General features: G+C 35.1%; 1 long non-coding RNA gene across 6 annotated transcripts in view; it reads left to right on the forward strand.

The window, feature by feature from the left end:
- Positions 1–27,875, forward strand: part of LOC107313058 (uncharacterized) — a 200,112-nt gene that overhangs the window by 73,125 nt on the left and 99,112 nt on the right. The gene's annotated exons all lie outside the window — the stretch shown is intronic.

Below are 27,875 nucleotides of genomic sequence, written 5' to 3' on the forward strand. Positions count from 1 at the left end.
CTATGTGGTCACCAGAGCATTTGAATAACTCACATACACATTATGTAATTATTTTGAGTGATGTTAAAACTGAATCGTGTGTCATGTTATGTTTATAGGCATAAATGTATGTGCAAATACTTTGTCCATGCAGAAAAGAATGAAGAATGTGGTATTTTATTTTTCTTCATAAGAAGCATAACATAGTTTGATGTTCTTCAATATGTCTGTCTCCTTATTGAAACAAAAAAAACCCACTGGATTCATGTTGAGTATAGAATTCAGAATTTGGCTGATTGTACACATCTACAGAGTTTCCATATAAATGACATAGCATGTACCAATTGATTATGTATAACTGGTGCCTGGAAAGTGCAAGTCTTCACCATACCATACTTTCTTTTTCCAGCAGAGAAACTACTTGTGCAATGCTTGCAATCATTTATCACCTTGCTGAAATGTCAGTTCAAAGCAAATGCTGTTGTAAATTGTTATTTGTACCAAATGATTACTTTTTGTTTGTGGGGAGAGTGTTTGGCTGAACTAGTTGCTGCTTATATTTTGGTGCTTTCTGATTTTGCTTTGAAATCAGGTATAAAATCAATTTAATTTTACACATTAAAATAGTCATCTTATTTGAGCAAGCAACAATTAGTCTCGCTTGACTGCTTTCCAGCTGCCATGGAAGTTGGATAGTGTACTGAAATCCTTTTACTCAACAGAAAAGTGGTTTGACATGCAATTTATTTATAATGTACACCACCTAATTGTCATATAGATGATGAAAATGTGAGTCTTTTAACTGTCAGCCAAGTGTTATATCCATACATTAGTTTTCTTCTAGATATATTTAACAGAACCACTCAAGTCTGTATGACTGATGTAGCAGCTACAAAATTCTGCTTTTTTTAAAGTAAGAAATATAACCTGACATCATAATGCAGTTGTTGATAATGGGAACAACAGAAGCATAGCTCAAAAATGTGAATTGCAGGTTTTGGTACTATAAAACACTTATCAGGGTGGAGCTAAAAAACTGCAATGGCTTTCCAGGGGGATTTTTTTTGCCTTCTCTCTGTTTTAGGAAGCTCATCTTTTTGAGCGATGTGCATCTTGTTCATCAGAAATTTCTCTAAATAGCATATGATGTTTTCAGATCTCCAAGAACATGGAATGCATTTTAAGACAAACTGTGGTTACATGGTTATATTTAAATCAGAGTACATCAAAGTTCTTATTTTTTCATACAATTATAAATTCATTTTGAAAAGTAACAGCCATACAAATGTATTAGATTCAGTCTCTGAAGTTTGACACCAGAGGCATTTTTCTCCTACAAAGTATGTCTAACATTTTAATTGGACTTAGGATATTCTTTGGAAACTTTGTAGTCACTTGTATAAAATTGTAAATGAATTCTTTTCAGCTTCTTTGCTCTTTTCTCTTAGTGAAGTAAAGCTGAATGGTACTGTCGAACAGATGGCGATAACCTGTTTTCTCCTAGCAGGTAGGAACACTTAGTAAACACACTACGGTCATAAGCAGGTATTAAGGAAACAAACCCAAGACATTGCCCTTTATCTGGCTTAACATTATTAAAGACTGAAACAGCTGAAACAGTCAGTATTCAAAAAGAGCTACTTGCAACCAATGTACAAAGTAGTTAGAAAGCTTTCTTCTTTGAAAACTTGCTCCATAACTCTTTCAGAATTTGTGGTTGTGACTCAAAGTGTGTAACTTCTTAACTACTTCTAGACATAAATTTGTTATTGTTGGGTTTTGTTGTTTTTATACTGCGTGTTTACTTTGCAGTGTAATAATATTAGGAGGAAAAAATAATTTTAAAGCTCCAATTTGCCTCTGTGAAGTCCATGCCATATAAACAATTCATTTTGACCCAACATCTGTTTACTGTTTTCACCTTTTGAAAATAGGCTGTTAGAGTAGCTGCAGCGTACAAATGTCCTTTATGGAGTAATAGGGGAAAATACCAGATGGTATTTGCTATAACAGTGTGGCTACTTCAAAGCTAGTGGCATTACTGCTACTGTGCAGTAACCTGGTCACGTAACTAATGACAACCCAGATTCCTGCTGTGCTTAGCTTTTCTGGAGTTCCTATAAATGGTGCAGAAATTCATTAGATACATAATGCTTTGAGCAGACCTGAAACTTTCATGTGTTTTTCTATTTATTGATAGTCTCTCTGTGGAAAGACTTTTAATACCATGTGTATTACATATTTTTTTACTGTGTTTATGTTGTAGTGTAGTTGCAACTTTTTGCCCAGTCTGCATGTAAGTTAGTAACCATATGTAATTCTTACTGTTTGGACCTTATTACCTAAGAATATATACAAGTAGAATCTTCTGATTCATGATAGAATTGATATGATTCTTTAGCTGTGTAAGAAAACAAAAATTTATGGTAAAAGAGAGGTAGTAGGTTGTGAAAGGACACACTTTGATGTTTAGTAGGTCGACTCTTCCTAAGCTTACAGAAAAAAATATGCTCCTCCCTGAGACAGTAATGTAAAAATAACTGGCTGACTTGAAATCTAAATGACTGTCAATCAATAAGACTGAATTTGATTTTTAATTTAAATTATCATTGTTTCACCCCCAAATGTATCTTTGACTATTTCTGTCTGTAAGTGTTAAGGTAAACAGGTTGTTATGGACATATCAGTGAAAAATTCCCTAGTACAAGAGAGTCCTAGACATACTGTTCAGCAGATACCACCAAGATGGTCGAGGGACTGGAACGCCTCTTCTATGAGAGCAGGGGTTAGACCAGAGCCAGAAGCCCCTGCCTACCTCAGCTGTTCTGAGATTATGTGAAGTTTTGCTAAATATTCGTGATAGCAGATATTTGAATTCAGGCCTCTCCCTAGTGAGAAAAGTACTGGTCTGCAGGATTTCCCGGTTCTCTTAGTCTTTTCTGCTTATTTTGGGGTGGGGAGCAGGGAAGTGGTGCTGCTATATTTTTGTCATGTATCTAGCATAAAGGGGGTATTTTCTGAGTATTGACAAGATACATCTGAATCATGTTTACTTATTTCTTACTTATATTTCTTACTTATATGACATATTACAGAAATGAGTGCATCAAACCTATAATGCAATAAAAAAACAAAACAAAAAAAAACCCCAACACATTATTTATAATCTTTAAATCTTGAATGCATGATCAACTCCTATATCCTGTGAGAATAATGCTTTTTATTATTTCATTCTGACATGTAGCAGTGAGATTGGCTCAAAAATAAGATTTAGCAGACTTGTAAATACTCTTGTGTGATCTAACAAATGAGGCATATAATGTAGATGGCTTTGTCAGTGTTAAAATGAAAGTGTTTTTCCTCCTGTGAAAGAAGAAAAGGGAAGATGTGAATGGAAATGTAGTGTTCTGTAGTGTTAACACGAATCCCATAGTTGTCTAGGATAATTTTGCTTTTGAGAATCTTTATTCATCAGACCTTTTTTAAAGTACAGAAATGTTGAAAACAGGATTTCAAAGGATTTCATGATGTTCGGAATAAGGCTTATGTTGTAAAATATTATAATGATCTATTATCATATAATATCATATTATAATATGATATCCAATTTCCATATTAAAAATTCTTTTCAAACAGGAGGATTTTGTAGTTAGTGGTCTTAAGTTCCTCAGAATAGTAAGAGTAGTCAACTTTTGCATGGTCACTGCTAATATTACTGCAATTGGATACAAATTAAGCTCAGTCATTGCCATAACTAGTGGGATAATGCAGTTTCTTCAAAAGACAAAAGAGTTATGTTGTTGATTAAACTTCAATGGCTATGTATGTCTTTACATTCCAAATGTGATAAAAGACAATATTTAGGTTTTTTTTAGATTCATATTCTCAATAAACAGGGACTGTAGGTCTTGATCTCCACAAGGGTCAACATTTGAGGTTTGTGACTGAATACTTGATGTCTCTTGACTGAATTTATAGTTGCTATAGGTCACTTGTTTGTCTCAAACAGCCACAAGAGTTTATTCAACTGCTGATATGTATGTCTGGCAATATGGTCTACAATGGATTGGATGGATACGGTATATTCAGTCTAGCATGAAGTAGTGTGCTTTCCTTTATATTTCAATATTCAGCTTTTCAGAATATTTTTTCTTAATTAGCTTGTATAAAAATGCTGCCTGCTTTTACTAATGAATCTGTGGAGGCCTACTGCACCTTTTTCTCCTTGACATCTGTAGAAATTTTCCATTCAGTGTGGGGGTGAAACTTAATTCGTGCTCTCTGATTATATGCCACATGAAAGTAGTGATTTGTTACATTAACACTCACTACTTTGCAGTCCTTTATGCTCCTACCAGATGTTCTTCACATACTTTCTGGGAACTAATGAAGTAATGTAAATATAAAAAAACCCTTCCATCCTAAACCCTGTGTTAAATCATTTGCTGCTCTTCCAGTATATGAATCTGAAAGATCCTTATGATGACACTAATATTTTTTTAACTTGATCTTCAGCTACTGGTCCAACAATTCTAGGTGCTGAGTCAATAAATACAAAGCAAAAAAAACCCAAAACAAAACAAAACAAAAAAACAAAACAAAAACAAAAAAACAAAAGCTCTAAAGCATCTTCTCTAATTGAATAAAGGTTATGTTATCCATGAGCATGAAGAGTCCTATAATAGAGTTCTTTTGCTCATATTTACTTCAAGTGCTAGTTCCTTTTCCATTGAATTCAAACATGCATGTTGTAATGAAGTCTCAAGGAATATTCCATGCAAGCTATGTTAATATTCTTTTTTAGTGTGCAATGCATTACAGATAGTTAGTAAAGTAATGTCTTTGACACAGAGCGATTTCCACTGTATTACCTACAAGTATAGCAGTGCCTGGTGCCCACTCAGGATCCGACCTTCTCTTTTCTCTAAGATAAGCGTGTCCATGACTTACTCCAGTAGTATCTGCCTGTCCACTTGTAATTCACTTATAATTGGTCACTGTTTTTTTTCTGCCATTACTCTGCTTGAAAAGCAGGTTGGGAAGTTCCCATGTAAAGATGATTTAGAATGTTTCTTCATTTCAGATCCCTTCATTATTCACACTAGATATAAGACTTCTTTTCATTGCTATATGATGCTATTTGTTCCTATTGTTATATGGTGTTGTAAATAATCTCTCTCTTCTGCTGTGACTTACAGCTGAAATAAAAGATTTCATGTACAAATTCAGCCTGTTAGCAATGAAAACATCTATGACTACAGTTGCACATACAATAACGTGCTGGGTGTGTTATCACTTCAGCCCTCATGAACATGAATCCATTTATTCTCTAGAAAGTAAGCTTCATTTTGAATTGAAAGTTTTTAGGTTCACAGTTTGAAACTTCTTGTATCCTCAGATGATGACTGAATAGCTGGCAATAGCATCTTTTTACGTTTGTCTGGGATTTTGTATTTTCAGTGTATTCTGAAAATGTTAATTATTTCCAGAATTTTTCTCTTGGGAGGTATAGTAATAATAGTACTATTATGTGGAGGGGGTACAGAAATTTTAATTTTTTCATATGAACATATGGTGTGAAGTCATTTAAAGACTTAGCAGGTAATAGGTTCCTAAGTCAGGGAGTCAGTGGCCTCAAATCCAAACCACTATCTGTTTGTGTTGTTGCTTCACCAGTCCCATGAGGCCACTAGGGATAAAACTGTTTTACATGCAGGGTACTGTGTGGAACTTATCTGTCATCTCAGGTGTCACATATCCCCACAATGGGGAAACTTAAAAATATGTTAACACATGCACAGATGTGGCTGATTGTAGCTGTGTCATATGCTTTTTACCATGTTAAGTAAAAGTGCTGTTCCATGATCTCTTAAAACATTGATATATCAAACTGCACTTGCACTTTTTTTTTTCTTTTTTTTTTTTTTCTTCTTCTAAAACATAAAAGGCCACATGTTTGCGCATTGTTCCCACAAGAGAACCAATAACTGTCTGAAGTCTGGCAGCCAGTTCTTAGAAGAATTCTGAAATGAGCCAGCTTTCTCTCTCTTCTGTACATTTTTATATCTAATGGAATGAAGATTCAATAGAGAGAGATATTCAGCATTCTGCAGGGGTAGACTTGTGTCAGAAGTTTAAACTACTCATTTGTTGCAACTTTCAATTAATAGAGTTAAGATACATCTACTAAGTAAAATACAGACTTCACATGTGGTTTCGCATTTTTTTCAAGATATCAGGATGCAGGCCAGATTTTGTCTGGCACCCATGTATGATAGTACAGAGAGAAAGCAAAATAATTCATCCTTTGCATCATTACCATGAAGGTAGGACAAGAAAGAAATGAGTTTTTTAAAGGGAACTAAACAGTACAGCAATAATCAACCCCCGCTATAATTGAAGAAATTTCACATGACACTAAGAATCAAACGTGGCAGAAAGTTAGTGCTCTAAAGTAACAAGCCTCTTTAGCCAAGTGGCAGTTCATCATTGTGAAACTGTTTCAGTGTATTTTTAGGCAGCTGCATGCTTCACCAGAATTCTAGGAATTTGCAATGTCATTAATCAGATTTATACTTTTACTGGAGCCTTCACTGTCTTAAAGTCATTTAAGCACCTAGCAAGATAGGAAAATAATCCATTGCTGTTCTAATATAAATGATTTGACAAGGCTGGAAGGAAGATGAGCCAAACAAAACCTTTTTTTTTTTTTTTTTTTTTCCTTGATAATTTTAGTTCTCAGGCAATTCTGAAAATAACACCTGTAGTCTGCATATGAAAAGAAGCAAAATCTTCATGAAATCTTGTTAAGTGTTGGTGATGAGGTCCCAGCTTTGTTGTTTCAGCTTCTTCTGTGACACGCTCCAGGAGGTTCCTTCAGTGGTTTGAACGCCACACTGAACAAAAATGGCTCTGCAGGTTGTGGTCATGATATTTCACTTTCAGTGAGATCTAACAAGGACAGTGGATGATAATAGTACCAACAGCACCCTACTTTATTTTTCAATCATAACCCTTCCAAAAAGTCAAAGGGAAAAAGCTTCTCCAAGATCATTTCTCAAAATCAAAGTGGTTTAAGAGCAGATCTGATGGCTGACATTCCTTTTGCCTTCCTCACATGTGAATTACTTGGCCCAGAGTTGACCATGTTATGATTATGCATATATAAATGTATAAGCTCTGTACAGAAACTGCAACTTTTATCTCCACGCTGGCTTAGCTCTTCTCTGGAGACAACCTGTTTGAAAGGCATGGGTATTTTTAATTAAGCTATTTTTTTGTATGAAGAAATTGCTTGAGTTCATTTGTTCTCAGCAGTGTTTACCTAAAATCAGAATAATATAAGCTTGGGACATAGTGTTTGCAGGAAAGTGGCTTCCTAATCAGAAATTTCCTCCTAATCAGTGGCAAATGACAATAATATTAGCTCTGGCAAATTCAATCACAGAATCATAGAATGACCCAGGTTGGAAGGGACCTCAAGGATCATGAAGCTCCAGCCCCCTTGCCTGTCAATTATACACATTCAGTATTTGGAGTAGATCAACCAAAGATGCTGCTCAGTCAACAAATGTACAGGTAGTAGAATGTCATGGTTAGGATGCTGTTTTACAGCTTGTATAATTAGAAAAGATAAATGAAATGCTCACCCGTGTCCTAGGCTCACAGTAGAAAACTCCAAAAGGAGGGATCTCCAGAAAGATCCTTCCCCAGTGACAGTCATCCTTTAAATAGGGCCTAGAAGAGGTGCAGCCATGTTTTGACCTCACATAAAGCAAATTGCTTAAGTCTTCATGTAGCTATTTTAATCTTGTTAGCAGTGGACATTAACATGTCTAGAAGTTGACAAACTACTGCTTACTATATAAAAAATCTGCAGCTCATTAGTATGTATTTGTATGTTGAATATGTAAGTATATATATTGCATACAACACACAGTATCACCGTCTCATGCGGGTTGGAAGGGACCTTAGAGATCATCGAGTCCAACCCCCGGGAGTCGAGCCCTGTGTAGCAGAGCGGCACATTTATATGCAGCCCATTTGTATGTATGCATAACTTACAAAGTAAAATGGATTTGCTTTATCCACTTTGAGGGTGATTATTACTTATTTCACAGCTTAACAATCTGATCATTCTTAGTTATGGTGACTCAGCTGGTTAATATGGTTGAGCATCATCATTATTGTTTTGTTTTGTTTTTTTTCCTCTAGCTCTTAAGTGTTATAATAGTGAGAAGTTCAGAAATTGGATCATGATGTGGTGATTTTTCCCTGTTTTGTTTCAGGATTGTCTTAGTTCCCACAAAAAGTTGGGTAAGAGTGAGTAATGAGCAGTGCAAGGGTATAGTTTCCAAACTAAACAGACAGCATGGTGATAAAGAGAACAATTCCAATGCTGCTAGTGAGTCAAATAATAGCCCTAGAAAAGTGTATTTATGGATAATATGCAAATGAAACAGACATCACTGGCTCTTATTAGGTACGAGGCACTGAAGAAATAGAGAATAAAAAAGAAGACAAATAGTCTTTATGTTACATAATGTCTTAAAAAGAAAAATGGCACAACTATGCTACTGTAGAATGGAAACATCAAGAGAAATACTATTTCCATACTGGAAAATTCCTAAAAGAAGCACAGTTACTTTGCATAGAACATTCGATGCTAATGCCATAAGAATTTTCTTAGCTAGGGAGTTTCCAGTGAGGTAACTCTCTAAAATCTTTCAGTTACACTGCAGACAACCCAAATATGGCTGAAGGAGATTATTTGAATATTATTAATAGCTCTGGGTAGCACTCAAAGGAGAGGAATGATAAATCTCAGGAGTAAGCAATCATTGTTGCACTGAAATATGTAAGAAGTCTAGAGATAATTTGAGGCAGGATGCAGAATAAAATTACTTAACAGAATGATTATTGTTCTTTGAGCATAGGATGTGTGCCTGAAGATTATTCTGATTTTTGTGGTTTGGTATGTATTACATAGCACACTAATGTTAGTTTAAGAATAATGAAGACATTTTACATCATCCAAATTAATTGGAAAACATATTGTGCTGTCTGAGTTATTTTTAACTCACTTTATTAAGAAAAGATTGGAACAAACCATAGCAATAAATCTTTAGGATTCACACATCCTAGATTGATTTATATTCAAGTCATGACAAAGCTCAACAAAAATTGAGATCTCAGCAGTACAGCCCTCCACATATCATTGATTACTGTGCTTCTTTCCTTTTTAGGTAGCTCTGAAGTCTATTGATGATTTTTATATCATGCTAGAATATGATGTTAGGAACAATGTGTTCTTGTGAATATTTGTTTTCCATTATTGTTCAGATGCTTATTCATAGCTTTCTTGCCTAAATGGAAAACATGCAATATGGAGCTTTACAACAAACCTATAAAAATCCAAGTAACCAGAAAGTCATAAAGAATGTGATTTCTGTGAATTCATTCACACCTCCTGATTTTATACATCCAACCAAAAGGTCTCATAGAGAGCCTTTCTTTCTGTGTCAGGAATCATTACAAAGTAAAAATTAAAAAAAAAATAAAAATATTTATTTGTCATTTAGGGCATGTCTCTGACCACTGCATATCTACACTCAAACTGTCAGTGATCCAATTTCAGTGACAAAAGTGTGTGAAATAGGCTCCCAGTCACTAAGTATCATAAGTTTCTCCTTTGGTTTTATTAATTTTATGTGAAGACAAGTGGCCTGCCTTGTTCATTTAATATAGGGTTTGAAATTAATCAGTTAGACATTTAGATACCCTCTGAGCAGTAGTTACTGTCCATAATACCAATCTCAGTAGTTTAATTTACAGGTGATTTTAGATGGCTTAATTTTATCTCTTTTTATGGTTCTGTCAGAGGATAAATGGCAACAATTTAGTTATAATGGAAAATAAAATGATCTATCCAGTGTCACTGGGAAAATCCAGAGTGAATTTCAAGGTTTTTTGAAGCACAACTGTCTTACGTTTAGCACATAACAGTGATCTTTTAAAAAATTCGTTTTCCATTCATTTGTACTATGGTAACCGTCCCACCTGCTGCTGTTTTTCTGTCTGGAGTGCATCGTTGTAGCCCCTTAATTCACCAGTGCATCTCCTTTTGTGTGATAGCTACATTGTGTTTTATTTTATTTTATTTTTATATCTGGCTTAATGCTCCTTTTGTTTTTTTACATCTATGAGACTGTCATCCTTGTTTAGCAATGTGGAAAAGAATTATTCCTCTCAGGTCAGAGAATCATTTCCAACATGGGAGATGAACCAGTAGTGCAGAGAGATCATCGTATGTGTATCAAAAATTATTGTATATTTTTATGTAAATATCTTTATGAAGAAATCTCAGGAGGTACTGTCATTTACGCTACTAAAAACTTTGGGAAGAGAACAAAATCATTAAAACATCCATTGTTAATGAAATCTCTCCTAATGTAGTCTGCACCTTAGATAACTCTGAAGGATGCAGGCCAGTGTATAAGGCTAAATTAACCTTACTTATTTCAAAAATGCTGGTACAAAACATAACAAAGCTGAAGAAGTCAAAGCAAGCAGCATGCTATGAAAGAACAGTAAATGTTTTTAAAGCAGGTAGTAGAGAAGGATGTATGTTTTTTCCTAGAAAATACTGAGCAATGAGGAAAAACAAAACAAAGTCTAATAGTGGCCAGTTAAAAAGAATGCAGTGTTTTTATTTCTTAATTTTTATTCAGTAAAGCCCTCATATTTTTCATGTAAAGTAAATGTTAATCTCGTTTTATTTCATTTCACTCTTTCCAACAATTTTGCTTTAAGAGAAAACTGTCATAAATCTCTTAGTGAGTTTCCCTCACTGCAGTGCCAAATAGCAATAATGTATGTAGCATGGATGAAGAAAGATGAGGATGTGTTGAATGAATCTGTTTCTGAAATACGTGTGTGTGTAAATTGCTTTTCTTCACAAAAGCTGATGATATACTTTGCATATGAAATATTTTCTTGCCAGACAGTAATGTTTTGCTGAAATTAGAATTCCCTAGGAAAAATGATACTTTTTGCAGGAGATTTCCATATAGCTCTAGGTCAGGTCAACTTTAATCTTCATATTGTGTGAGTCATTTCTTTCGTCTTTTGTGCTTCTTTCATTACATGGAAAACTGGTAAGTCTGAGGCACCACAAAGAATGTGCTCACTTAGATCCTGCCTCTGTGTTTGGACGAGCATGAATGATTACTAACCATTCCCATGCTTTAGTTTCCTTGGACAGAAATTCAGAAACATGAAGTGCTCAAACTGTATCACTGATGAACCAGATGTGTAGTAACAAACAGCTTTTCTCTAAACAGCCTTATCATCTTTTACCTTCTCATGCTGAGACTTGAAAAATGAGCAGTACAGGCTCTGAGGATTAATAAGTCACCACACATAAGCATGACCTTGCATGACTTTAATATCACATATTTGGGTAGAAATAGCAGTGAAGATAGCCTTAATAATATTTGTGTAAGCTTGAAAAGGTAGGGTCCCTGGAGAGTGTTGCTGCTGCTGTATCTTCATCACTGCTTTCTCTGCTGTCTAGATGTAAGATATCTCAAGTATATATGTGTTTTATAGTTCTCCAATTTTTCTATAACCAAACTCTATTCCTATCTGAACTTGGCATCTTATTTTATTCTAAAGTGCCTCATAGCATTTTGTCTCCCTTTTTTCCTTCTCTACTGATGATGTAAAGGATTTTCCTGTAAAGAGAAAATAGGCTGGCTCTGTATGTTTGCATCACACTATACCCTTGAAAATATATCTTCTGGAAATAACACTGCCAACCTTAGGAGCTAATAAACAAAACTGGAACTAAGGTGGCACTGTGCAGAGACAAGCTGGAAGTCGTAACATGCTATTTGGATAAACTAGTCAGGGATAACTCAGAGGTGACTGTAGTTTGAATTATTGCAGCTGTAACAAACTATCCTCTTAGCATAAGTCATAAAGCTGTAGCACCACAATGTGTGGGGAAAAACAAGCCCTTGTTGCACAGTAAGAATGAACAATTGGAGATGTGAATTTAAAGTAGTATTTGAAGTCAATTAATTTCCCATTGTTTTACAGCTTAACTATCGCTCATAAGCTGAAGTCAGGATATACTTAACTTTTTTAAAATCAATTTTTTTATGTCAGGTTAAATTTAAAGTGTATGGAATTAATTGCATTGACAGAAGACTAGGGCTCTTAGTGGCATGTTTCATTTATTCTTCATTTTTTTCATCAGACAGAAGGCAAATGTCATCATGATTAGATTTACTTAATAACTTAAGAGCATCTCAGAACTAAGGCAAAATAATGTTTATATTTTTCATTCATCTGAAAGATTATCAGATGATGTCTTCACCTTTGATATGAATGTATGTATGTGTATATATGTGTGTATTTTCCCCAAGTGAACAGAAGAACATGGCTGCAATGCTAAGCAGGACTGAGATTTCTGACATGACAGTGGTCTGGTTGGCTAGACCAAGGGAGCCCTCTACATTACAAAATGACTGTTTTGATTCACAATATAAGGCTCTTAGTACTCCTGTGCCCTATGGGGGCTCAGGAAAGGAAAAACAGAAGCAATGCATAAAACTTAATTTGGAAAGTTAGAGGCTATAGAGAGCTAATGATCTGTGAAACAACGCTTACTGGTTTAAAGACAGTAAATACATTAGGTATGGCAGGTCATACCTATACATTAGGTATACATAGTCTAAGCATATGCGAAATTTTACAGAAGCTTACAATTTGCTTCCTTCTATCATACCACTGCTTCACTTATTAATAGATACTGAGAAAAAGAGATTATCTAGATAAATTGATGAAAAGAGGGATCTGCATAGGGCCTTATGCAGCATTCAGAAAATTTTGGAGGACTGAATTTCACAGAACAGGAATCTGAAGGGGACGCCCTTTTGGAAAGCAATGGAAAACAAAGCTTCAAGAAGATTGTTTACTGAACCAAAGGCACTTGAGGAACAGTGTCCACATTAGGGGTAGCATTAGCAATGAAGAGATAATTAGCAACTTGAATATGAACAGACTTTTCTTGTGTAAAATCTACGAAATAAAAGCAAAACTGGAGAAATAGTACATGGAAGGAGAAAGGTTCTGACAGCATCAGTAAACTGAACATAGAAGGATTTCAAAAGTATAAAGATATCTGAAAGGCAAGTGGATATGAGGTTTATTTGCATTCTTAGTGTGACAAGAAAGAGTCAGAAAGAAGACCAAAAAGAAATAAAGAGGAAAGAGACATGAATGAGAGAAGAGTGAGAAAATGCATGAGATCAGAGAGAAGATCTGGAGGTGGAGAATAGGAGATAATCTTTCACATGTCTTGTGGAAGTCTTTAGAGATAATTCTTTGATGGACTGGAAGAAATTTCCAGCTGTATGGAGCTGGAAACTATATATTTCATTTTACCACTTCTCACTTAGAACAAGTTAGCTATATCCAGTATCACACTATAAAAGAAAACAGGAGAAAGGGATGCTTATTAGTAGTATTGTTCCAGCTAACAATAGTACTCTTCCATTCCCAGAACAGATGCTTCTTGTCATCTTCTTCAAGGGAAGAAATGAAAGAAATTATTTGCACTTTTTAAAAGCTTTTCTGCTTCTTTATGCTTTTTGTTTGGTTTTGTTTGTTTTGTTTTTAAACGTATGGTCTCATGTAACACCACTCATATACCCATCATATCCAACTCTAGCCAACCCTTCATTAGTACCTCTTCATTCATGTTCTCATTAAAACCCTGGCAGTTGGAGACTTGACTCCAACACTGCAGAGAATGTTTTGTGCTCTAATTTGAGACAGCACAGTTGGATGATATCTGTGGTCTTTCAGGTAATAAGATACATGCAAATATGTACATTCCAAACTATTGATTTTCAGAGAGTTAGGAATTTGGTAAAAGGTGAGTGGATTCTTATACAACAGAAAAGCCACAGCCTAGATGAAAGGAGAGCCTCTGGTTAAATGAACTACCTGCTGCTATGCTTTCAAACTTTTAAGTAGAATAACTATGGTCTCTATAATAACGATTCTGTATAATTTTTTATATGAAGAAAGTTTTTTCTTAACTTTCATTTGAAAAATGTTTGTGTTGCTTAAAAGGACATTGATTTTGGGAAAAATCTGAAAGCAAAACAATGCAGTAAGTCTAGTAGGTACCAATTTAATTCACATGATTAACGTTTGGGAACCAAAACAAAATTAAGTCATATGATGGAAAATATAGAGGAAGCTGTAAGAGCTGAAGCTTCCCACATCATTTGATTTTCAAATCCAAAATACTGCCAACCACTGAGACCTAGCTTGTTATTGGAATATCATAAGGAAGAGTTTCTACTTCTATGAGATTTTACATTTAGTATATTCCTTATTTGCACACATCTTTTTTTTCTTATTTTATGTAGATATGAGAATGTTTTCCTATTTAGAGTTAGACTGGGGTTATTAAGGTTGCTTAAGGATATAGAAATGCTTTACTGACACAGCTTTCCTCCTGAGCTGTGTTCCAGAGAAAAAAAGAAATACTGCTGCTGCCAGTATGGCTGTCATCCTTGCTGAATTCAGTGCTACCAGCAGCTCCAAAAGCCGTTTTAGAGAACAGTGTGGCTGAAGGAAGTATAGGACAGAATGTACATTTTTGGAAACAAGTTCACTGGCAGCAAACTGAGATCACAGAGTCTAAGAAAGTCAGAGGTATTCTACATCATCAGTCACATAAAAGAAATCAATGTGGAAGTCATCAGCAACAGAGGGTTGTGATTAAACAGCAAGATGGGTAATGGCAATTTCAAAACTGGAAATGAGAAAATCCTAAAATGTTGTAATTGGTTTCCATCTCAGCTGCTGGACTGTAATACATATTTTCAGCTCAAAGACAAAATGAAAACCTATGAATAATAAATACTAAGAGCTGCAACTTTCTGTTCTCAGTGGAGGACAGGAAGGGTGGAAACACTTTGCTTAATAGGAGCTTTTTTCCAGGTGTGGTTAAAAGCATAAGTAATTGAGGTGGGATGCATACAGGGTGATCCAACAGCATGGAAAAGTCCTACCACTATTCTGGGATAATTTTAATAAGATTTTATTTTTTTTTAAATAAATAAAACAACTTATCACTAAATTCTATATTATGAAAATGCAGCTAACCCTTACAGACTTGCAATAGTTACAAGAATGCTGTAGCTAGCTGTAAGAACTCAATGGGACAAAGAACATTTTCTCCTCTAGCCATCACTCTTCCAAGATGCAAGTAAAGGTGGAACTGAAGCCAGATTTGAGTATTTTTTTGCCTCCAGTATCTCTGTGGGGCAGTACACTTGCTTCAAGTCCTGAGTCGTTGCTCTGAGTTTTAAGGGTGGATGGTTTTAGGGCAGAGACCCTGATATCCAACCTAAATCTTCCCTCCTTCAACTTAAAACCATTTCCCCTTGTCCTGCTGTTATCAACTCTTTCAGAGTTGACTCCCTTCCTATTTATAGGTTCCCTTCAGGTACTGAAAGGCTGCAATGAGGTCACCCAGCAGCCTTCTTTTCTCCAGGCTGAACAAGCCCAGCTCCCTCAGCCTGCCTCGGTAGTGGAGCTTCTTCAGACCTCTGATCATTTTGTAGCTCTCCTCTGGACCCTCTCCAGCAGCTCTCTGTCTTTCTTGTACTGGGGTCTCCAGACCTGGATGCAGTACTCCAGATGGGGCCTCACAAGGGCAGAGTAGTGAGGGACAATCACCTCCCTCTCCCTGCTGGCCACCCCTCTTCTGATGGAGCCCAGGATACTATTTGTTTTCCAAGATGCAAGAGCACACTGCTGGCTCATGTTAAGTCTTTTCATCCACCAGGACCCCCAGGTCCTTCTCTGAAGGGCTGCCCTAAAGAAGTGTTCCTTCCAGTCTGTATATATACCCGGGATTCCTTTGGCCCAAGTGCAAAACCTTGTACTTTGCTGTGTTGAGATGTTTCAGTTCAGTTCAGTTCAGGACATTTATGTTATTTATTTAAACTTAACCTGTAATTGTGAAAAATAGTTTAAGCACAGTTGTTTTCAGTAAAACTAATAGCATTTCATTTCACTGGGTGAATAAAATGTTTCATCATTTGGGGAAGTACAGATATCTGCACAAAGAAAAAAAAAACAAAAAAAAACAAAAAAAAACAAAAAAACACACATTAAAAATTGCCTTTAATAAAAATAAATAAGAACATTTTTTGAAGGTCAGTATGCAAAGTAAATGTCCGACTTTAAGGCTTTAGTACAAGAAATCTGTTCTTGCAAAAATTTAGATAAGAAATTTGGAGCATACTTAAGCAATTTTTCAGGCTGAATTGTATTTTTTGCCTTTACATCTAAATGTTTTAGCATTTCTGCTCTGTGTTGATATTATTCACGTACATTATTATTAATCAGAACTTCCCAGAAGGCTGGAGCTCCAATTTATTGAGATTTTTGCTGTGTTGTAGCCCTTCACACTCAGTTTTGTGCAAAAATAATCTTTAACTTCTGAGATAATTTGACTACAAAACATGAGTATTTGCAAAACTAAGCTCTATATATGTGTGTGATATGGCAACTCTGGGAATTAAGGGAAAACATATATACGTATACTTTAAAAGAAAAATACAAATTGCAGGTCCTGAGCATCCTAACAGGTAAAATAATGGTGTATTCTTATGCCTAGTTTAAGCGTAATCAATGCTAAATGATAAACTCTTCCTGATGTATTTAAAGTTGTGTGTTTTTATGAGGTTATATCTCAGAATACTCTGTTTAATTACAACCTGAAGGGTATTTATTCAGGCTGCATTTATTTTCTCATTTTGTGGATGTGCTTTTATGCTCATTCCTTAAATTTTATTTGTGCAATCTCATTTTTTTCACTGAAAAATTTTGCAGCAATGAAATACTGTGTTACGATAGCATTGACGATTTCAGAGTAGCAAAAAATTACCTTATTAAATCTCACAGTATATTTGAGATTCCAGCATCACTATCTTTTGCTCAATTAATTTTCCTGTTTCGTATGACAATAATATAGGAATAAAAAATTATTATTTTTATTCTAGTGACAGTGAGCTCACTGGCTTATGGCTTATGTATACCTCAGTAAACATACTTCACATGAGGATGAAATGCAAGACTACACATAAAAATAGAATAAATCATGATTCCAAGTTCCAGGAAAACCATAGGGTGTTGCAGTTTTCGAATTTATACTGTAGCAACCCAAGAGTCATTATGCTAAGACTAAATTAGCTGTGTATGTGTAAAATTAGTATGAGAAAAAGCAGCGTATTGGCAAGATCTTATCATCCCTTTGTGAACATTGCCAGCAAACTTCATACACATGGGATTCTTATATGTTGTAAAAATCCATGCACAATGAATAGGCTCATGTTCTGGAAAAGAGAGAGCTTTGTATACAACCTCCCAAGCACCCAGAATTTAATACTAAATAACAAGAGTTTTACTATGCTGCAGAGATGGCATCGGTGCATGTATGTGACTTCCTTAGCATTAACAGTGATGAGATAATGCAGTGTGCTGATGTTCCATTGCGTATAATGGCATGCTATGGCTTCTTTTCATCAATAAGCCTCTTGTATCAGCCAATATTTCCCTGATATCGGACCTGGCATTTGAACTTGCAGACCAAGGTTTCTATCAGAAGATTCGTAATAGTGCTCCAACTTAAGCTCCAGCTCAAGCTGGATTTCAGGTTTGTATGGGAATCACTAAATGCCACATGAATATTGTGCCTTCGCGGAAAAAAAGAAAAAAAACTAAAAAGAAGTCTTAGTCATGTTAGGGAGAAAAAATTTGTCTAGTTGGTTGACTTGGTTAAGGAAAGATGAGCTCCCTCAGATCTCACCTAGCAGGACCTTTCCTTTGCAATAGAGCAAATCTGAATTTAAAACCCACGTCTTTCTCTGAGGAGTTTTCAGAAGTCAGCCTCTTTTCATGTTCCTTTAGGTACTTAACAGCACAATTGTGAAAGCAATGTTGTCATTTTATTCTTAATTCAGGCTTCAGATATTTCAGTCTTTTCCTGTGGACAACATTATGGATAAAAGATCTTGGATTCTGTGACAAGACTTGGCATTTGTTACAAAACCATCTCATTTAATCCTGATGTGTTTGTTTTGGAAGGCAGTTTGGCATCTCTATCGTTTTGAAATGTCCCATATTTTTATATTTTTGCATGTCTCTGTTCTGTTTGGTGTATTTTTCTGTGCTCCATAACATAAAAATCAATATTGACAAGGCAGTTTTTGTTGTTGTTGTTTTGTTTTAATGATTTACAAACACAGCTAATTAGCCTTGTAAAATATGAGAGCTATACTAATCAATTCCTAAACTCCATGCTCCATTTTTCTATATTTGGTTTTTATGGTGTTTAGTATTTCCTTGAATTACAGGTGTTTGTAGGATTTCTCAAACAGCTTATTATATTGAACTTTATAAAATGATCATGGAATTGCATGCACCACATTTCCTTCCACTATGGCAAGGGAATGTACTTTAAAGCTCTGCTGAAGGACCATGCATCTGCAGCGCATCTGAAGGTAATTAAATTGAAAAGGAAATTTTATTCCTGGGACAATGCTTCAATAGGAATTCCTCGTTTATAGTTGTATAACCTGCTGGTACAGCTCATCTCAGCAGCAGCTCAAAAATGAGAGTTTATAGTACTGGAAAGATATCTTAAAAGATTAAATACTAATAGATGCCCACAAAGAAGGTCAATTACCAGATTTTTGGAAGCATGCAGTAACTTCTCATTCAACAAAAGTACACCAAAATGATGGTAAATTCATGGATACATAGTGTATTAAAGTAAAGCAATTTATTATCCTTGTAAGAACACCAAGAACATTTTTTTCAATTGAAACAAATTTTAGATAAATGAGGAGAGTTTTCTATAAATATTAGAGCTGATCATTCATCATTAAGTGCAATTAAATTATCAGTGTATCTTTCTCTTTTTTTTTCCTTGCGAACTGTTCAGAGCACTGATAGAATTTTAAAAGGAATTCAACAAATGCTGTCTGAAAAAAATCAGTTTCTATGTTGCTGATGTATAATTCACTTTCCTTGTTTAGATGATGTCGTATGTCATGTAGTATTATTTTTTTATTTATATAAAAACTGTCATGATTTTGTAATTTTTGCTATTGGTATTCCACATCATGACATCATGTGGAGCACAGAGAAGAACTATACGTCCCAGAGGACCTCATTGTCAGAGAGGAAAATACATCACAGAAGTGATGCTCTCACTCACTGCCTGGCAGCGGGTGTGTGTGTGCTTCCAAGCCGTGAGCCTTCAATTTCAAAGTAGGCTTCTCAGTCTTCAGAAAACTCTCTGTCTTGTTTTACTTGACTTATTAGCCTCATTTTCAATTAAATTTCATTATATTTTGTTATCTTGCATTCCGATATCAGAGTTAGTAAAATGTTTTTCTCCTTAGATCATCTCTGCTGCTGTTTGTTTCTTTGAGCCCAGCTCCCATATCCCTTCCCCTTCCCCTTTTCCCTTCTCATTTTCTGGGGCTAGGGGCCCATGGGCCTACTGCCCCCTGGCACAGACATAGATTGATCTAGATAACTCTGTGACAAGAACACACAGAAAAATATAATGTTGCTAGCAAATAAAATAGCTTTTTTTTTTAAAAAAAAAAGTATTCTCTAATTTGTGAAACTTTAAAGATTATTTTTCCTAATAAATCAGTTTTCACCTTTATACTAAGAAATGATAGTGTATAGGAAACTGGTAATCACAGACTGAACCTCTGATTAACCAGCTGAGGCAAGTGTTGGGTCAGCTGTGGGAGCACAGGTGAGGGTGATTCAGCTGTGCTCCTGGAAGGAGTGGAGCTTGATTCCACCTCTCATAGACTTCATATAAGGGCTGACCACCACAACAGCATCTCTTTTTGGAGACTGCTCCTTTGTAGTGTTTGGGTGACCTGCCTCAGCATTTTCCATCTAGACTGAAGGCCTCAGAATTGGTGAGTTTCTCCTCTAGATAACCTTTGGCTATCTATTATACCACCATTCTTGTATTATATCCTACTTTCTCACTTTACAGATAGATAGAAATAGGACTGAGCTTGTGGATATTTCATAGCCTGTGTACGAATCTAAAATGCTTGAAGAGCTTCATAATTTGGACAAGTCAGCACTGCTTTCTTGTGTCACCAATTTGATTAATGTCTTTGTGCCTTCTCTTACTTCTGAGTATTAGCTTGACAAGTTATGTATTGATGTATGTTTAAGGTGATCTAGAATTCCTTTTGAAACTACTGTTGTCTGAGCCTGCTGACTTCAAAGTATATGTCTAGCTGAACATTTATAAGAATGACCTCAATGTTGCAAAGGCTGATTTTTATAAATTGCATGGGGCAAACAAGATTTGTTTACAAACTCTCAGAGGAAATGTAGCAGTTTTCTTCTTGCAATATAATATCAATATTGCACTGTGGAATATGATTTGGATATGATATTGATTCATTTAGTGAATTTGATGAGAAATGATTATGAAAAGACATGAACATGCAAATAATGTCATCCTTGTACTGTTTTTTAATTCTTGCTTAATTAGCTATGGGTCAGAAGCACTGCTTCTGAAAAACGTACCGAAGGATTTTGAATGTACCAACAATATGGAAGTAGTGGTTATGAAAAAGATACTGGAAGTAACGAGTTTAGTTTGGTCCCTTGACACATGCATTGTTTCTTATGAATTTTTAAAGTGGAATTTTTATTCAACTCTTGTTTCATAAAGCTTCAAAAGATGCCCAAGTGTTACAGACTTTAATATTCAGTTTATTGCACTCCAAAAGGTCCCTATGTAATCAAAAAGGGAATATTCTCTATTTAAAGAATTCATAATTTCAGGTCCTTTTCTAAAATTCTCCTCCCAAAACATTTTTTTTCATTAAGATGTATATATATATTTTCAAGAACAAGTTCGGAATTGTGGGGTTACTAGATGTTGAAAATCTGCAGTTCCTCAGGGATAATTATCATTTTTCCACTTACTGTTATTCATTTCAGAAAAAAAAATTATATATTTTCAACTCTTCCAGAAAGATATGTGATTTACATGCCTATACTTGTACTGATAGAAGAGCTGAAGATTTGCTTCTGAAAAGACTTCTTGTTAATTGTAAGAGATGCACTTGGAAAGTAGGTTAAAATTGTGTTGCTAGGGAACAGAAATGCATCCTAGCAACTGCTACTGAAAATTAAAACTGTGTTTTAAAGACAGTTTCAACCCACTGCAATTTAATTGTCTGATATTGTTTTCTTAAAGATGGCTAGTTTTGTGTTCATGGTCTTCATTATTTTATTTGAAAAATAGTATTTCTTATTTGTAGTTGTTATCTTAGAAATGTTAAGACATTTTTTGCCCTTTCCGGTGTCTCACAGTGTGCTGATAGCATGCTTGGTGTTCTGTAGGACTGTAACTCTTAGAGATCCACATTCTAAGAATCCTGCCTGTAAATGAGGAAAGATTCTCATTAAATCTATGGTTGTAAGTAACCAGTGCCCTAAGACTTGTTCTAGTGAATGGTTCTTTTTAAGTTCAGGGATTGAACATCTGAGGGATGATGAACTGTGCAAATATGATCCCAAATTATTTTTAGGAAAAGAAAGATTAAAATAAATAGTTTAAAAAAATAATGAACCCACTCTTTGTTTGGCAGTACTTCCATTGCCTTTCTGGACTCAACATTCTTTCCCATGCAGCTGTCATTTTTTGTTATATTTCTTCTTGTGTCCTTAGTACCTCTTCTTTTCTTTCAAACCTTTACTCTTTCCATCATCTCCCACTTTTTATTTGGTTGCTCTTCTTATCTTGCCTTATGTTGTTTTCTCTCTTTTACTCTTCCTTCTTCTCTGAATGATTTGATTATAGTCACTTCCCCTCATGAACTTCTGCTTTGGAAAACATGACATAGATCTTTATGATTCAATTTGGCATTGTTGATTATCTTCAAAGCACATGGGTTTTCATTAGTGACAGCTGAATGGCAGAGAAAAGCCCTCTGTATTTTGCAGTATATAGGCTGGTACTATGCAAGCTCAGGACCATTTACTTGATCTATCTCCATATGCATTCTATGTCAGACACTAATGTATGTATAGACATAGAAATTTAGAACAATGGTTCCAGTTTGTGAGTATGTTCTTATGAGTGTAAATGTAATACTGTCTTAGTCATTCCCTATTTGCCAAAGTAAATACTGGTATAAAGACAGTGTAGAATAGGCTAACACTGAAAGCTGAAATAGGCTCCAGCTTGTGTTGTCTTCTTGTACGACATAGTTGAGTCAATCTTAGGGCAACAGAAAATGACTAAGCATGTAAAACTGGCCATGAAATTGTTACATTATGAAGTGCTGTTTCTTGCTAGTGAAGGTCTGTAAATGAGTAGGAACTCTGAGGGAGGTTTAGATACTGAAAACGAAGTTAAGGCACAACAGATGAAGACAATCAGGTGTGATAGAATTTACTTTTTCTAATAATCTCAGGGAAAATACCAATGTCTGAAGGTGAATGTTGCGAAGCAGCAGCTTCTGGTTGAGGTTGGTACACAATTCACTGATCTTCACAGAGGAAGATCATAAATGAATCAGGAAATTTTGAGGAATGAGTCAGTTCTTATAGATGTGTCAAGAGGAAGACTAGAAAATCAAAATGAAGGAATAATTTCTGTATTGTGGTTTGAAGGATTGGAGTACCACAGAAATAACTGACTGGAAGTACAGGGATTGAATCTTTGGTGTACCTTTGTTTTGGTTTAGATTTGGCATGCGAGTGCCTTTTGTGAAGCAGTTGAACAGCTCTTCTTTCACTCACCAATCTGAAAGCAGCCAGTCAAACCCAGCAAATTTCTCCGCATTGGACCACTGGCCATTTTTATGCACTTAATTGTCAAAAACATAGGGAAATTACTGTTTTCAAACTGAGGGCAAACAGAAGATTATCCATTTGGATGAGAGATGTGGTTCCCCACTCATCTGTTATATTTCCACAACCTGGGTTTGTTTGCAAGACGTATCTCAAGTATACCCTTGGCCTTGGCCATTTAAAAGACTATAGATCAGAATGATCAGTTCAAAATTAATCTGTGAAGCAGTAGACAAAAGATGCACAAGTTCCACCTTTGTAATGCCATTCATGCCTTGGGAATATCTCGTACACAAAAGGAGCTGCTATATCCTGTTAAACAGTTGCCAATGAATTCATTTGATGTATAGCCCTGTGAAAAATCTATCACTTATTGGTTCTCACCTGTTCTGTGAAGGACACGAGTACACAAGTCACGTACACTTACACTTCTAAATGAGACCACAGGCAATAAGTTCATTTGGCTATTGCAATATTGATTTTATGGCAACTAATGGTAAAAAGTCTGTTAAAATCTATTTACCTAAACATGCTATTAAATAGAATTTGGAAGAATATTTGCTGTAGTGTTGGCTTCATACGCCCACAAAACTGAAGTGTATTTTTGACCTTATTTCGTTTTAATCAAAGAAATAGGATATTTTTTCCTGCTGAATTTAGACAAGATATTCTGTGGACTATTTAATATTTTTTTAGAAATTCTTTGCTTGAGATCAAAATTTTTTTGTCCTCTTTGTAAGGAAGTGGTATAGTGTCACCATGGTTACAGGTTAAGAACAAGAAAATGTTATGTGGGAGGATACTTAAATATATATTTCTAAGTAAAACAGCAGAAGAAGATTATGGATATCAAAGTTATTCCTTACAGTGATAACATTTTAGACGTATTTTTTCTGTATGAAAGTTTTCTTAAACTGTGTGATCTCCCAAAACACTTTTTTTAGCCATTACATACTTAAAACTGAACAAATTTTGATGTATCTACAACTGCATTTTAATAATAAAGCATATACTCTTCTCACTAAGTAGTGTAATGTAAATGTCTTGCATCCCTCCCACTCATTCCTATGATGAAGTAGATTTAAAAGATCATGTTCCCATAAAGAGAACCAAATATGCTGAATATAGTTCTTGGACTGCTGAAGCTTACCCAAATACTAACGTAATGTTGATTACTGAAGCTTTCTACTAATATTTAATGAGGCTCATTAATGAGGTAGGGTTTTAAGTGACCTCTGCTGTTTCCAGATTACCAAACAGAAATGATAGGGTTTTTAACATGCTTGTATATAAATAACCCAAGGATTGAGGAGCTTCATACATGCTTACCTGAGGGAAAATAAGATTTCAGAAGCTGTAAATCTCAGACAATGTTGTGTATGTCTGACTTGTTTATTTATCCAAATTCAGTAGAATTATACTCAAAATACCTGTAAATGTAACCATAGTTGAAAAAGAAAAGGTATAATACATAATTGTGTTCAACTTTAATGACACAGGATACAAGGCAACAAATACTGGGTTTTTGAAAATTGAAGTTCTTCACATGTTTAATCTTTGAAGGAACATAAAAAATCCTGCCTAGCTTAAATGCAAACTCTGCCTAGAAATAACTATGTACAGTAGATGCTAAGTTAATAAAGGGCTGTCACAAAGATGTGATAAAGTAAAAAATAGTACAGTCCTTGTACAGCTAAAGCCTCAATAAGCTTAGAAATAATGAAAAGTAATCAGCACTGTGTCTGGATTCTTGATTAATAGCTAACTAAATCTCACAGCCTGCTGAATATGGGAGTTCAGTTAGATGACGCTATATCTCATCAGTGTGAACTGATCTCCCATTTAAGAAACTGGTTTGGTAATCTTACTCAGATCCTCAAAAGATTTCACTTTGCATTACCAAACCACTTAATGGCTTGTCACAAGTTGGTAAAAGCAGTAATGTATGATTGCAGTGATCTATAGCTCAGGATAAAAGTGAAACAGCTCTATTGAGAAGGTGCTTGCATGTACTAAGTTCCATCTATGATATCCTAGTTATCTTCTCCTTCATTAGCAATAAAGGTAGATCTCATAGTAGTTTTTGCTTTTTATATATATTTTTTGTGTGTTTTAGAGAATGGGATATTCAGGGGAGGGTGAATTAATTGGAAGTGGAACATCAGTTAGAGATGATTTGCCTGTTTTCCATTGCATTTATTTCCACATCTCCTGATTTTCATCAGTATTGTCATTTATTGTGGTTTTAAATAAGTGTCTTGCATTTCATATATTCAAAGGTATGTTGTTCAGGAAGCTTGACAGAAAATTGACAGACATAAAAAATTGCTTTGTGAAAGTCAGACAGCATCACTTAAGTCTCAAAGCACAGCTGAACAGGCAGGATATTTAATGAAACTTAATAGATTCTGAAATGTGGTTGACATGAACAAACTTTTATGATTAAATTAAGGATAGTTTCCAGTCCAAAAACCCAAATTAACTACAGCAAAAACAATTCTAATGGCTCCAGCACCCTAAGTAGGATTGGATTAAAGCAAATGCGTGCTAAAGCTGACAGTGATCACTGATCAAAACTTAAGTCTTTTTAGCCCCAAGGTAATTGAATCAGATTTCATCACCGTAAACCTTAAGGTATAAAATAGGAATTGAACTTGTGGGGTGATGCAAGCTGGCTATGAAATTAGGAGGCCTTGGCTCACAAAATATGAAAAGTTGGCATGCCCAATGGAAATGATGTTCTAAGTAGTTCATAGTAAGAATGAGAAAAGCAGCTTGTACTCCTCTGGAAGAATAAACAGCAGTTCTCTTTTTGCAGCACTCATATTCCACACATTAATAAGTATTAGGGAAAAGAAAGTAGAGTATATGTTAAAGTAGGAATAAAAATAGTGATCCTTTGAAGTTTCTAAACATTAAAAAGTCTATTGTGGAACTTATGTGTAAAACATAAAAATGTTTCTGTAAGGAAATAATTATGAAGGCCAATACTTTTTGTCGTCTTTGCAAGAAAAAGGAATCAAACTAGGGACATGAAATAGTATATTTTCCTAACAAACAAAAATGCTGGTAAGAATGATAGCACTTGACAAGTAAAAGTAAAAAATAATTTACTTTTGGTAAATATTATATTTTTACATTTTTTCCATTTGCTACTCTGCCAGCATCTTCACCCTCTGTGTGTTTGCCTCTTGAACTTTTCAGTAAAAATAAACAAAGACAAAAAAGAAAAAAAAAGGAAAAATATGTAGTAAAGGACTCTAACTTAGGCATGATAAAAAAGCAGTGTGAGAATTTGTCCCAAAACAAGCATTCAACATGATATGCATTACAAGTGGTGATTAAGCACTTCCACGATATCCAAGTTATCTTACAAATGGATTGGATAACTGGAGTAGTAAGGGGTAATACGCTAGGTCTGGCTGCTGCAGAGGCTGGAGCCTGGTTTTGTGCTGCTGTTGTGCATGTGTAAGAGATTTATACCAGTCTTAAGGATGTTATTACTTCCCTTTCCTTTATACCCTGTGCTCTTCTACTCTTCACCGCTGGCATCTGCAGCAGGCATGTTTTTTTTGGCAGCTACAGCGTGAAAACATTGTTTTGCCTTTTTGGTCAGGCATTTGTGCTAATGACTCTGTATGGAAAGAAAGGTTCAAAATGTAATATCTTTGGAGGACTATGAGGTTAACAAGTGTGAGCAACTAACACCTGAGTTGAAAAGAAGAAAGAGGAGAAGAGTTGGCATCTGGAAAGTAAAGTTTCAGGCCAGGCATTCAACAGATTGATCCCTGACTGAGAATTAATTTAACAGCCTTTTAGTTCTGAACCTTGATGATCTGTGTATACTTTCTTTTAAAATGTCATTATTTCTGTCTGAGTTCACTCTGCCATCTATTTTGGAAAACAGTTTTCTAAAAGTGTTCAATTTCTTGAAATAAATTTAGTACATTCCTAATGCTTGAAATTGCCTCATTTTGTTTCTCTCTTCATAATTATCTATAATGTAGTGTTTATTTAAATACAAACACATGCAGATCCACATAGAAAATTTAGGAGACCTAGGAATAAAAATCAAAAATGTAAAAATAAACATATTTTTCATGAACAGCATTTGTACAGAACACTGTAATCTCCAAATGAGAGATGTAGTTGTGAAAAAGAAGCAGAGTTTGTGCAGCATATGTTTTGTGTTGCTAAAGGGAATAAATAAGAACATTAAGAATCAACTGACAAGTATGTAGAAAGATACAGAGAAATTGCAAACCTATTTGATCATTGTTCAGGGGTAATTTCTGCTGGAAAGAACTGTGCTACTACAGGAACTTCAGAATATGTGAGGAAAACACCACCAGGAGTCATCATATTTTGAGAAAAGCTATTAGTAAGATATTGCATTTCTTTTCTGAACAGCGGCAACAAAATAATCAACAAAAAAATAGTATGTTTTCTGGGATGTGTTGAATGCAGTACCTTTAGAAACAAAAGTGTGGGAAGAGAATGTTACTCATCAGCATGTCCATGATCTTACTGATAGTCACAGGTAATGAGCAATACATGCTTTCATTTCTCTAAGAGCTACATTTATTGTGCTAATTAACCTTGTTCCAATTAGCCTGTCCTGTTCTGCTTTGATTAGACATAATGATTGGTTAAACTTAATGGTGATTATCAGATGTTGATTTAAAATGTTTTAAGGTAAGGCTACCAGATTGAAAGTGTTATTCAATACATAGCAGCCTAGTGTAATATTTCTTACTCGGTTTTCACATACTGGTGTAAGCTATCCAGTGAAAAGTTCCAGAAAATAAGGCACTCTATGTGTTGGGAGAGGGAAAATAAATAGCAGGTTTTGTTTGTGTAGTCTTGCCTGTTTGCAGTTCCAGAAGTCCCATGAACTATTTTAGCCCAACTTGGAGTCTGTAAGGGCATCTCCTTTTATCAGAGTA

This window comes from Coturnix japonica, chromosome 4 (genome assembly GCF_054131305.1).
Source record: "Coturnix japonica strain WE chromosome 4, WE-NBRP24, whole genome shotgun sequence".
Taxonomy (NCBI): Eukaryota; Metazoa; Chordata; class Aves; order Galliformes; family Phasianidae; genus Coturnix; species Coturnix japonica.